Below are 12,755 nucleotides of genomic sequence, written 5' to 3'. Positions count from 1 at the left end.
ACTAACAAGCATGGTCACAGTCTTGGTTGAATCTTACCTATTCAACTAACAACTTTGAATAGTCTCAGTGGTTCATCACCAGCTTGTCAAATGGCATTGAAGGGAAGAATTTTAATGTTAAAATGGCCTGATGAATTGTGGGGCAAGGTGGGGGGTGGTAATCAAATGCAATTCAGTAAAGCCATTTCCAAAAGCAATTATAAAGTGGGCATTCATCTGATTGGCACTGACTTAAATGTTTAATCCAGGAGGAAATATCAAGAGCCCTCCCAAAGGGGATAGTCTCATGTTTAGTCTACTCAAATTCTCATTAACTACTTCTTTGATACAATAAAAAGTACATAAATGTTATTGTTTTGCAGCTGAGTGTCAAAAAAAACTTTGTAGCTTGACTATCCTAGAATTTAATTTACTACTTACTAGTGTGTGAAGATTTTGAAAGTAGAAATAAGCATGTCATTGCAGCTGAAATAAAGAATGTGTATCTGTCATGACTGCAAAACTAATCCTGTTCAATGCTGCTCTCTTTTATAATGCTCAAAGAGGGTCAGGGCACCATAAAATGCACCAAGTTGTTGAAATATTATTCATATATACAAATGACTAAGAGAATGTCCATAACTATTAGTAAAAGCTAAGGAGGGTGAAAGAATTACAGTACCATGTGACATCATCATAAAAATTAAACCCTGCATGCCAATGAGAAGAACTACTTTATTAGTGGCAAACTAGGAAGTTTAGTCAGCCTGGTAACAGGGGCAATATTTTCCTGTCTTCTTCATTTAGGGCGTTTTTATTTAACCAAGTAGGACTTGGTTAAATTGGTTTTATTTGACCAAAAGACTGTTCCTTTGGGTCTGGTCTTTTCTGATACTTTATGGGTTCTTTCCCACCACACTGCTTCCTCTAAATTGCATAATTGACCAGAAAGGACACCCAGGCTGGCAAGTGGAAAAAGCTTGAGGTATTTCTCCCTCATTTTCTCTCCTGTTCCATCCTTTGCTTCTCCTCTCCTCTCCACAGAAGCAATTTAAATGCTGAATAAAGCCTTAGTTCTTAACAGGTGGTTAAATTCAACCTGAGGCTGTGACTGCCATGTCTGCCTAACTTCATGCCATGAATTTGAATCAATGAACTATTCAGGCTGTTAATGTACCTGTAGTGTATAATTCACAATATGAGCAATATCTGTTTGTAAAAAGGGGGCTATAATTACTAGAAAATGGCAAAGTTGCTGTTCAATTAATGATGAAGCTGATGTTTCTGTATTTTGTGTCCATCTGTGCTTCAGACAGCATTTACAGGTATGACTTTATGTAAGATACCTGGCTGGAGCCAAATAATAAGTTAGGTAGACATAAAGTGCCAACAGCTGCTTTTAAAAATTAAACTGGTCCTTTTTTTGGAGATAAACTGCCAGCAGTTGCTTTTTTTAAATTACACTGGTCCCCATAGATCTAAGTGTAATCAAGATAACTTGTAATCTTGATTTTACTTAAATTCTGAACCTAAGCCTCCTACATGTGTTGCAAATGAGACCAAGTGTTGTTGTCATAAATTTTCATGAAATATGTCTTGCAGTCTGACTGAGGCAGTACAGGGTTCTCTATTTCCGCTTCTAAATTCAAAAATGTTGGAGTGAAAAAAACACCCACTATAGCTTTATCTGAAGTGTCCTTCTCTGCCTATGAAAAGTGTGGGAAAAGCCTTTTTTAAAAATATGTCCACTTTGATTTTTTACTTAGGGAATTTTTTTTTTCAGATGAAAAATGAAGTATTTTCGTTTCAATTATATGCTTCATTGGTACTTTTTCTGTAGCTACATTGATCAGACTGGCAAAAGATCATTGAATTTGAGGTATTGATGCATTCAATAACATATAATCAATAATTTGATAGGCTTTTTAAAATATTGTTATTATTGTCTTTCTGTTCAGGATCCAAAAAATATAATTTTTCATCTGTGTTTGATAGGTAGACATACTAAGATTTAGTATATTATTTAGTAATCTCATTATTCTCAAGTTTTTTTTAAAGCAAATGGGATTGTTTATTTTGTAGGATTTACATTTGCCACATCAGACTCAGTAACAATTCACATAAAAGCCTAAGAAAAAAAGCCCCCTGGTTTTACCTGCATTATCTGTAACAGAAGAAGATCTAAAGGAGAATGACAAATTAATATTGCCCTTGCTCACAGGCTGTCAGGCTGGTTTAATTATCTTAGCTGTTAAATAATACTTCTCACTGAAATTCATGGTTCAATAGGTACAACTCATTGGAGACTCTGGTCTGTGTTTGGCTGAAGTTAAATAATCCGTAAAAAATAGGAGAATTTCTTCAGTGGCATTTCTTCCATGCTGTGGGATCTTTCTGCGTTTAGTACAGACACATGGGAAATACATTTTCTGTGCAGAGGTGGGGATGGAGCTTCATTTTTCGGAGGCACAGTATTGCCCCTACTCTCCCTGAGAGTGGGAAACCTGCCCCAGCAGCCCGGGGTGGGTATGCCTGAAATCCAGCCTGCAAGGACAGCAGATATGGGGTGACTCCTCAAGGTTTATTACTTACAGTTGTCTGCCACTTTCATGCTTCATTTCCAGTTGAAATAGGCATTTTAAGAAAACATCAAGCCGACAGCCTGATTTAATCCCCAGGGCTAAGGCCACAAGCACCAGCCTGTGCTGTCAAAGACGTAATCAGAGCCAGCAGCTGGCCAGGGAGCTTTATTTCAGTACATGCATGTTCTGATGGTCACTGGTTGAAAAACTCCTTCATTTCTGTGGGTGGTCCCCCTCACTGTGAGCCTGACATACTCTTTGGGGTTGTTTTATTCTTCCATCAAAAGGATACAAGTCTTCTCCCTGCTTGCATCAACACTGCAGTCTGACATTGTGTCACCAGGATGAAGAGTGCCTGAGTAAGGGGCTCTTAAAGAGAAGATCCTCTTAAATACTGCAGGGCATTCCCATCTTTCTGGCAGGTTCATGTTTGTTTAGAGATAAACCCTTTTCATACTGCATTCAATTCCAAATTCTTTCTCCATATCTAGAGAATCTATTGTGATGCCTTCACCACAGGATTTGGATACCTGAGAATTTTATTTTGTTATTTTTGATGTGGGGCTGTGATTTTAAAAGGAAACATTCCAAATGAAATAGGAGTTCAAAGAAAAGACTGACTATTCTGCCGAGTTGTTGAACTTCTTCTGTTTGCTGGAGAGTGCCAAACATCAAACTGGGAGAGTATCTTGGGGGTTTTGTTTTTGAAGGTGAAAGGGGAAATTTTAGTCCAAAATACATGTCATAATGGTTAAAGTATGTAGAATGTTTCTAAAGTACTTGAAGACGCAGATCCAAGGCAAACCTCGCTGTACATCTGATTTTTATGAGCTCCACTGATACTATCAGATCAGTGGATTAGTTTCATACTTATTTTCCTACCTTTGTATTGACAAATCCAGCCATTGAGAATGAAGAGCCATCTTCTGGACAATGGTTTATAAAGAATGGGTGAGTTTAACTGCATTGTGGGGGAAGTACATAATAACTTTTGTCCAACATGTGCTTCAGACATCTTTTCAATTTTCTGAAAAGAAGCTATTGGAAGACTCAAGTTCTTACGAATGCAGGAGCTGGAAATAAACAAACAAACAAACAAAAAACCCTTAAAACTTGAGATTAAATTATGGCATCTTAGCAGCATTGCTGCTCCTGACTCAGAAAAAACCCCCAAACTTGCTGCCTTCATGTGCATTGAATTCTTTTCTCTCTGTTAAGGCAGCTACAAGCTTGGCTTGTGATGCTGGCAGTACTCACGATGCAAGTATTTTGTTGATCTAACTTCTATAAACTAGGTGGTTTGAAAGTAGCTCAGAGAGGACAAGAGACTTTTGTTATGAGCAGGATGAGTTCCTTCATATGTGGTTTGTAGTTCATATGTTTGTTTTTAAATCAGGACAGTGTGAACTCTTCAAAATAAACAAAGAAGAGAGCAAAATGCCACCACCTAAAATCGGCCGTAAAATGGTAAACACTGGTAAATAAAGCTGAGAATAATGGGGTGAGGGGTAATAATTTTTGGTTTAAAGAAAAATAAGCTCCTGATCCTACCAGTAAACACCTGTTTAATTTTATGTGTGTTTGTATACTGATTGCTGGGGGTTAGAGCTCTAAGGCAAGACTGGACTAACTGAAGCATGAGTTCAACAATGCTTCAACAGAAAGGTGGTCTGAAAGAGCAAATAAAAGGTTGTAGAGCTAGAAACAAATTGGAACAGAAAAGAGGGTATTTGGACTATCATTTTTACATTCAAGCATGAGTACCATCAAGCCCTGTGTTTGTTAAGTATGGTTTATATAGCTTTTCATGCTGAAATAATTTTAAATTAAACATAAGTCTGTCAAGCTGAGAATACCATGTGAGTGTAAAAGCACAGAGGTTGAGATGGAGTTATGGCTACGTAGGAACACTGCTGTGCACACACAGGAACTGTGCTAGCAGGAAATAATCAATAACATATCCCAAGAAGGAATCAGCAGGTCAAGTATTTCAATAGGAAAAAGCTGGTAGGAAAATACCCTTATATTAAAAAAGAAGAAAACAAAAACAAATAAGGTGGAAAAGCTTACTTTGGTGTTTCCCTTTTTCCCCCACACTTGAGAAAGAGAGCAGTTATTAACATTTGGTTGAAAAACAGGCGTTTTGGCTGCCAACCAAAGGTAGCCCTGCTGTGAAAACATTTCTGTGGCTGATACAATACCTTATGGTAACCACTGCCTTCAGCAAGGAGCACTCTGCAGCAGGGTAACACAGTACTTGTTTTATTCCTGACGTGTTTCAGCTATTTTAAACACTTTTTCCTGAAGCAGGTGCATTAAAGAAGCATTTTTCAGTACTACTTCAGCTTCTTCCTCCATTGTTTCATCCTCTGTACAGCTCATCATCTTGCCTGGGACCTCTGCATAGAACTTCAGTGGACTTCTGGTTTGACTACCAATGTCAGGCTTCCTTTAGAATCTCAGGTTATCACTTATCACTTGCTCTAATTCCTTCTCCCAAGCAATAAACTTACTGGGATGTGAATATATTAATGTATATTTTTTGTTCTCCAGAAAGGACAACCTGCCTTCTTGTATAATAACAAACTTTATATAAAGAGTAATTGTATCTAGAGATTACCATCTTCTGAAGTAGATTTTTTTTCTTTTGGTTTATTCATGTTCCAGGCTGATTCTTTTTTCTAAATGAAGAGTACAATCTAGTATACCTTCTAATTACTTATTTTGGAAGGCCCTAGACTGTGTCAGCATCCACTTTATAATAACCATTAGATGAAAAGCACTTTTCTGTTTTCTGTTGAGGAAAGTAGCTCCCACAGCCCCTCACTGGATTCACAGCCTGGAAGCCTCTGCCCATGCTCCCACGATGGAGAAAGGATGAAGAGACAGCTCTCTTTGAAGAGTGGCAGCCTGCAGTAGAAGGGACGCGGATAATTTTGCATTCTTTTCTTAAGTCACTGTGTAGGCCAAATTACAAGTTTGAAGGCTGGCCCCAGTGCCCCATAGACCATAGCTAAAAATCCCATTTCTTGATGCAGACATATGCACAAGTGTCTAATCCTGTTTCACAAGAAAAATAGAGAAATGATGTGATACTCCTGTGCTGCCCTGAGGAAAAATTTTGTGAACATGGCTTCTAATCCCTAAAACTGAAGTGAGTCTGTCCTGGAAACTTCAGCATGGTTCCAAGAGAAGTGTCATCCTAGGTAACAGTGGTTTCTTTCCAAGACACTTGTTCCTCTGGGTACAGTTGCTATTTGTAAGTGATTCAGACTAATGCCTCATGGTCTACAGGAACCTTCAGTCCTGACACAGGGCAGCTGCCTTAACCTTGCTTTATCCTCAGGGGTTTGGGGCAAGGCAGCTCTTGTACTCTTTGGTTTCACTGAGTTTTAGGCCTACGTGTCACAGGGATGATGCTGTTCTTTTTGAGGTGGGAATATGTCATGCAGTGGGTATTCTGGTGTTGGGTGTAGTAGTTTTTGATGGACATTTCACCATAAATTAGAATAAATTTGGGGGAATCGATTTGTGATTTAAAGCGCTGAAGTTTCCCTCAGTGGCAAAGCTGGTGTTCACTCCAGAGATGGCAAATCATTTCTCCTTTCAGAGACGTGAAGCATATTTCAGTAAGTACATATTACATAACTTGTCCCACATTTCTTTCTCTTTTTAGTATCCCAGTGTTATGAAAAATTATGTTCCCATTAATCATAATAGGCGCTCAAATTTTTCTGTGAAAATAAATCACCGTCCTCTGCCCTTCCTGCACAGGAACATATTTAAATCAAAACAAGGATATGTCCACAATTGGTTCAGGGAAGGGAGTATCAGCTAACGTGGCTTTGCTGCTGCAGAAGGATGAAAGCAGGATTTGTCTCTGCACTCAGTGGATTGCAATGCTGTGTGGTAGTGTCACTTGCCAAATAAGATTTCCCCTTTAGCACATGCAGAGCTCGGCTGAACGTCAGTGGAAACTGCGAGCACTCGGTGCGGGGGGACCTGCAGCTGAGTCCTGAGGGTAACATCAAACCCTCTTTTGTTCCTCCTGCATCTGAAAACATTTGGGCTGGCAAAGCTAGAAAGCACTTCTACTCCTGGGAGAAACCAGCAGGCCTCTAAATTCCTGATTTAGATTGTTACCAGCTTTATTGAGACTGTTTTTAGAAAGCATTTAAATCGAAGTATTCAAAATTGCATATGCCAGCACCATTTTTGGGCTACAGAGCAGGGGGCTGATTTTAAGACACTATGGGCATTTAGGCATTTACTCTTTTCAGATCTCAAGGCTTCTACAAAGTCATTTTTATTTACATGCTTTGAACATGAATTTAGGGACTTACCTTATCCAACAGTGTAAATATAGAGGCTGGGCTAATTTTAGACTTCACAATGTGATACTGGGCAAAAGGACTTTTAAAGCGGAGATTGCTGGTTACCAAACCACAAACCTGGACCAACATTTTTCAGTAACTGTCTGTTTCTCTCTATCCAGGACATGTGAAGCCTTAGAGAGTAAGTTAAAGGCTGTAAATGTAGATGATTCTCAGGGAACAGATCTTCTCTAGGGATGTCAGTTTTCTCCAGAGAAGAGGTCTGAGGAAAATTCACCCTTAGGACAGACTGAGTTTCCTTTTACAGTATATGTAAGATGTTAATTCTGTATTAGTTGTACAAGGAAAATTAGTTATTTATTTGGCCTCTGAAGAGAGAGAAATTTATTTTGGTCTTCTGGAAGAGTACAATGCGGTATTTTGGCAAATGAATATACAATATAAAAATGACAGAAATTTTAGTGCAAAATGAATCAGTTTCATTCAGAGAATTGACTACTTAGAAATTAAGCTTTTCTGCTGACCTGTTCAATTTTGGCTGAGAAATTAAGTCCTTCCATAGTGAAGGTAGCAGAAATAAAGAAGTCATCCAAATAAACTCTGGTCATCTTCAGCTGACAATCATGTGATGAAAGCAATGGATGTTCCCCTTGCAACCATGCAGTATTTGCTGACCTTATAGGCATTGGTGTCAGTTAACAACCAGGCTTGTGAGGCAATCTGGATGTGTTTTAGCAGCTTTCAGATATTATTGTTTAATAAAGTCACAGAATGATTATTTATTAGTAAGGGGATAGTCCTAAAGCTCTAAGTCTGCCTCTGGCATTTGTGAAGGTTCTTCTCTTGGTGTTTTTCACAGGCAGACTCAGTATTAGCAGAGAAGATGTAGGCTGTATTGCTGTTGTGGTTTTTTCCCAATGATCAGAAATGAGATGTAGACCTCACTTTTAAGATTATAGTCTGGCTGAACTTGTTTACTGTTTGGTGCTTTCATTACCAAAGAAGGTTCGGAGTTTCTCTCTTGTCACTGTTAATTTTGCTGAGGAAAAATATGCCCACCACCAAAGCAGTCTCCTTGTGGGAAAAATCCAGCTTGGAAAAAATTCAACACCATTGGCACCATTGAAACAACACAAGCTATCAGTTTGATTTTGGGGCTTTTTTTTCCCCTGTCTCACATGTAGGGAACTAATTTCTGCATTTGACAGTGCAAATTGTTAGCAACTATCTTTAGTGAATTTTCCCTATATGTAAGGATGCTGCTGTTCTGCTTTGTGGCATTTCCAGTGTTTGGTATTTTCTGGCTCTCCCATTAACTTTCAAGTTAATTAGAATACTTCATGGATGAAATGTAGAAAACCTGTAGTTCAGCAGACTTCTTTTTATAAGTTAGCACAAAAGTCGTGAATTAGAAGTAATATTTCTTTGTTGCTGTGTCATCAAGAGATGTCATGACCTTACCTTTCAAAAATTTGAACACTGTTTCCAAACCCATTTAAAAGGCTCTGCTAGTCAGTGAAAGTGAATACAGTATCATTAACTTAGGCAAGTATAAATTTTAAAACTGTCACATGTCACAATTGCATTATACCTCCAAATATGCCTGTCAATTTGACCCTTTAAAGTGCAAAACATTGCAGTAGTTTTCATTGTGTGGAGCACACCTACTGTACTACTGTGCATGTGTTTTAGGGATAATATCTCAGTTTGTGATTAATTCTTGGCATTTTTTCCTTTTTTTTCCTGTAGCTGTTATTGGGGTCAGGCAGAAAAGATCAGTGAGCAGGTTGCCACAGAAAGGATGTATTTTACAGGATATTTGGAATATACAATCAATCTACAATAGGTTGGACACTATTCTTTACCAAGTGTGAGCAATCGTGTTGGAAGTAATACTTTCTGGGTTAGACCATCATCAGTCTGCCCCTTTAATTTTTTTTTTAATAAAAAGTAATTTGTTGCATCCAAATAATTGTGAACTCATATAGCTCTTAATTATGAAGAATCAAAGGCTACATTTTGATCCATACTCCCATCTTTGCCAGAAAAATTATTTTAAAATGGGAGAAGGAATATTTCACTTCTGAAATGTGCTGTATTTTCTCTTAATGTTCTTGCTCCTGTTTCTTTCTTCACAGATTCACTTTGTTTAGAGGCATTCCATGACTAATGGGCTTGCTGGATGATTAGCAGAAAACAAAACTCCTACCATCTCATATTTTCCACTTTACAAGAGTCCAGCCGTGCCATAGATGTTTTCCATTCTTACTCTTGATGTTCTACAGATGTGGAATTAAAACTCCTCACACTATATGGGAATGCATTGTGGGATTGTACACGTGTGTTTTACTCTCCTGAGTAATTTCTCCATTACTTGAGCTGCCCTAAATGTGGGCATTGTGCCCAGTGGAGTAACACTTGCTGTACCAACACTTTTATACTCCTTAATTCAAATAAAACTTATCTGTTAAATCAAACAGAAGCTGCCAACATTTGCAGCTTAATTGCTTTTCCAAATTCCTCTTTCACTTAGAACAGTGAACAGAACTAAAAGAAACAAGAAACTATTGTTGGCAAAGGTCTGGAGTTGTGTATATTGTTCCATCCCCTTCAAGAAACACACTGCAAGAGTAAAAGTCATTGGTATAGGAATTAAGGCTTTTTGAAGAGTAAAACTTCCCAGAAATGTGGGCTCCCTTTCATCCAAACCCTGACAGGAGTTATTCTTCAGTGTTACTGCACTAGGCATAAAAGATATGTATAATATATTATGTACACAATTAAATACCAAGGCTGAAGGTTTTTTCCTAGGGAAGTATTTATCTTTGTGCTGTGACATTTGATTTAGAACAAATAGCCATGCTCTAGTGCAATAGGAAAGAAGAGGCATAGATGGATGATTAGGGATGACAAATCCAGTGTTTTTGCTTTTCCCCCTGAATTGTCTTTACTGTTAGATGTTAAATTAAACAGCTATTTAGTACTGTCATGCAAATGGATGGTAACTTGGGCCTGCATGGCAAGGAAGCTGTAAACAAAGTGTGTGTGACTTTTGACTGTGCACATAATGCATTTTAATTATGCCAACTTCCTTCTCTTTCCCCCAGAGACTCTGCCTCAGTATGTTGCATGGAAATTGCTGGAGCTGGTGGTCACATAATCACATGAACTGACTATATATTTGTTCATCTCCTTTAGGCTGTTCCTTGCCACTGTGCATTCAAGGAATGTTCTTTAGCAGTGTTTGTGTTGCTTTCTGTTTATGTTCTTTCTATCTCTTTTCCAGGAGGCTTCTGTTTCCAGGAGTTACTATGGCTAAACCATTAGCACAGATTTTTTTTTCTTTAAGTTTTTTGTCCATCAAAATACTTTGTCTGCAAACTGATTTTATATGCATTTATTGTTATGCCACCTGCTAAGAAGGAGAAGTTAATTAACTTCACTTTGTTGGGAAAGAAGTAGCAAGTTGGTCTTCTTGCTCACTCATTTTTAAATTAATCACAGTTTCTTATTTATGCAGTTTTCAAGGAGACACTAGAAAAACTTTTGCACCATCTTTCATAATTTTTCGTGTATGTCACCTTTTCCCCAGGTTAATGGCAGTGACTCCTGACATAAACATGCCTTCATTGGGTGCCTTTGAGTATGGCTGTGCCATTCTTTTCCCTTTAGTGGCAGGGTTGATCCCCTTGGTAGCAGCTGAGTGTATGTTTTACATTACTCTTGGGACAGATACAGAAATATGATGTGCTCCTTAGTAACAGACATCAGACTGAAGACATTGCCAGTGATGATTTGGCAATAGCTCATGGGGAGGCTCATGATTTAAAAGGAACTTAAGATTTGGTTCCTTTGGATGGGTTTTGTTTGTTTTGGTACAGACTTTAGGTGAGACTAGCATGGTGACATGGGAGAAGACATGGGGCTTCCATTATGGTAAGCAAATGTGGACACCCTTTTAATTCTGATATTTTAAACTAATCCTTCTACTGCCCTTTGAGGTTAATCTCTGCTCACTCAGCTGTGGTCACTATGAGTAAACAGCTCCAAAGCCTCACATTCTCTGTCATGGGATTTGGTGAATTTTGTCTGGCAGTCTGGGCCATGCCTTGATCTGTCTCTTGAATTACTAGATTGTTTCTTCAAAGGACCTGGAGCTTCCTTCCTCTTCCTTTTCTGAGCTGTAAGAATGTAATTGTGCTGGTTGTGAAGTATGCATGACTGCTATAAATAGCCAGTGGATTATAGGTGAAGGTAAGAGCCAGGAATGTCCCCATCCAAGTGCAGCATTGCCATTGTCCCAACAGCCTTGGGCAGTGCACGTGTTCTTTCCATTCCATGCTCTCTTCCACTGGTAAAATGAGATAATGACATCTGTCCACCCCATGCTGCTGTGGTCAGGAGTAATTAACTACAGTCTGTGTGAGACTCATTAAGCAATGCCTCCTCTATCATCTGATTTAGCTCAAACAAGTTTTATGGCATTTGAGTTTCAGTGGACGTGCTAATAATGACACTGCTTGGTGTCTGGTGTCCCCACAGATCTCTAACTGTGCCACAGCTTCTCTGTTGAAACAGAGGCTTGGTCAGGAGAGCAAATAGTATGGATTGTATGAATTGTGTACCATTGCCCTCTGTTGGACACCACTAGGTTTAGTCCAACTGCTTGTCCTCTTTTGGGCTTGCAAAATTTCATAATATTGTATAAGTAAGCTTGAAGTGTTTAGGGACAAACTGACCATCCTCGTTCCAAAGATTGCACCAGTCCCTAAAATGCAGAGGGAAATAGAAGTTTGAAAACCTACCTTGTCCTACAGTCTGATGTAATAGAATCTTTCTGCTTTATTGGTAAAACATGATTTTATTTTCTTTCCCTCCTGCTCTCTGCCTACCTCACATCTTCTGTGGCCTGTGAGCTTTCTGTGTATATGTAGGTGAGTGTTCAATATAATGTATTTCCTGTATTTAGTTTAGCTATGGTTTTTAAGGAAGTTTATATGCTTTGTCAAAAAATATCATGCATTTCATACACAATGTAGTATCTGAAAGGGAGATGGTGAATAATGGCAAGAATTTAAAACAGGGAAGTAAAAACATGAAAGGTACAATCATATTATTATCTGAGGGGAAAAGAAATCACAATGGTTCTTGGAAGTGCCCATAATCCTCATTGTGGTTGTGAACTTAGTCCTAACTACTTTAGTGTTCTCTGCCCTCCAGTACACAGTTTATGGCAGAGCATTCAGAGCAGCAGAAATTATTATAAAGGTCACAAGGAAAAACAAAGCTACTGTTGCTACTGTCTGAATGTTATCTGTTTGGACTGCTGCTCTCCAAACCTGTGTTCATACTGCTGTTTATTTGAGGTTACATGCAGAGGAGTCACATCTAACTCCAATAATACACATCCAAAACACAGTGATCTGTATCTAATTCTGCAGGGTAAACAGCAGCTTATTAAAGTGTAGGAAGTGATGAGTGGTGATCTGTTCCTTTGAGAAGCCTTCAAGTTGATTTTTAAGAGGCATTTGCCTAACCTTCCATAACTTTACGGCTCCCAAAATAACAACAATCATCTCGTCACTGTCCTTGGGTGATTTTTCTGGTCTGTTGATGATCCATTTCTCAAGCACAGAATTATCCAAACAGGCCTCTGCAAGCCTAGGTGAGTTTGGAGTGGTGTAAGGCTGTGTCTGGGGTCCTGGGTCCAGTGCACCTATTTTAGGCATTTGTTTGAGGATGGAGTAAATTTCTTTTTAAGAATGCCCCTTCACACTGCTTATACAGGAGGCCAAGACAGCAACTTGAGCCTCAGCTGAGATAACTCTCTATAATTCTGCACACGAGTGAGCAAATTCCT

Source organism: Haemorhous mexicanus, chromosome 4, assembly GCF_027477595.1.
Source record: "Haemorhous mexicanus isolate bHaeMex1 chromosome 4, bHaeMex1.pri, whole genome shotgun sequence".
NCBI lineage: Eukaryota > Metazoa > Chordata > Aves > Passeriformes > Fringillidae > Haemorhous > Haemorhous mexicanus.
This window is presented reverse-complemented; position numbering follows the sequence as displayed.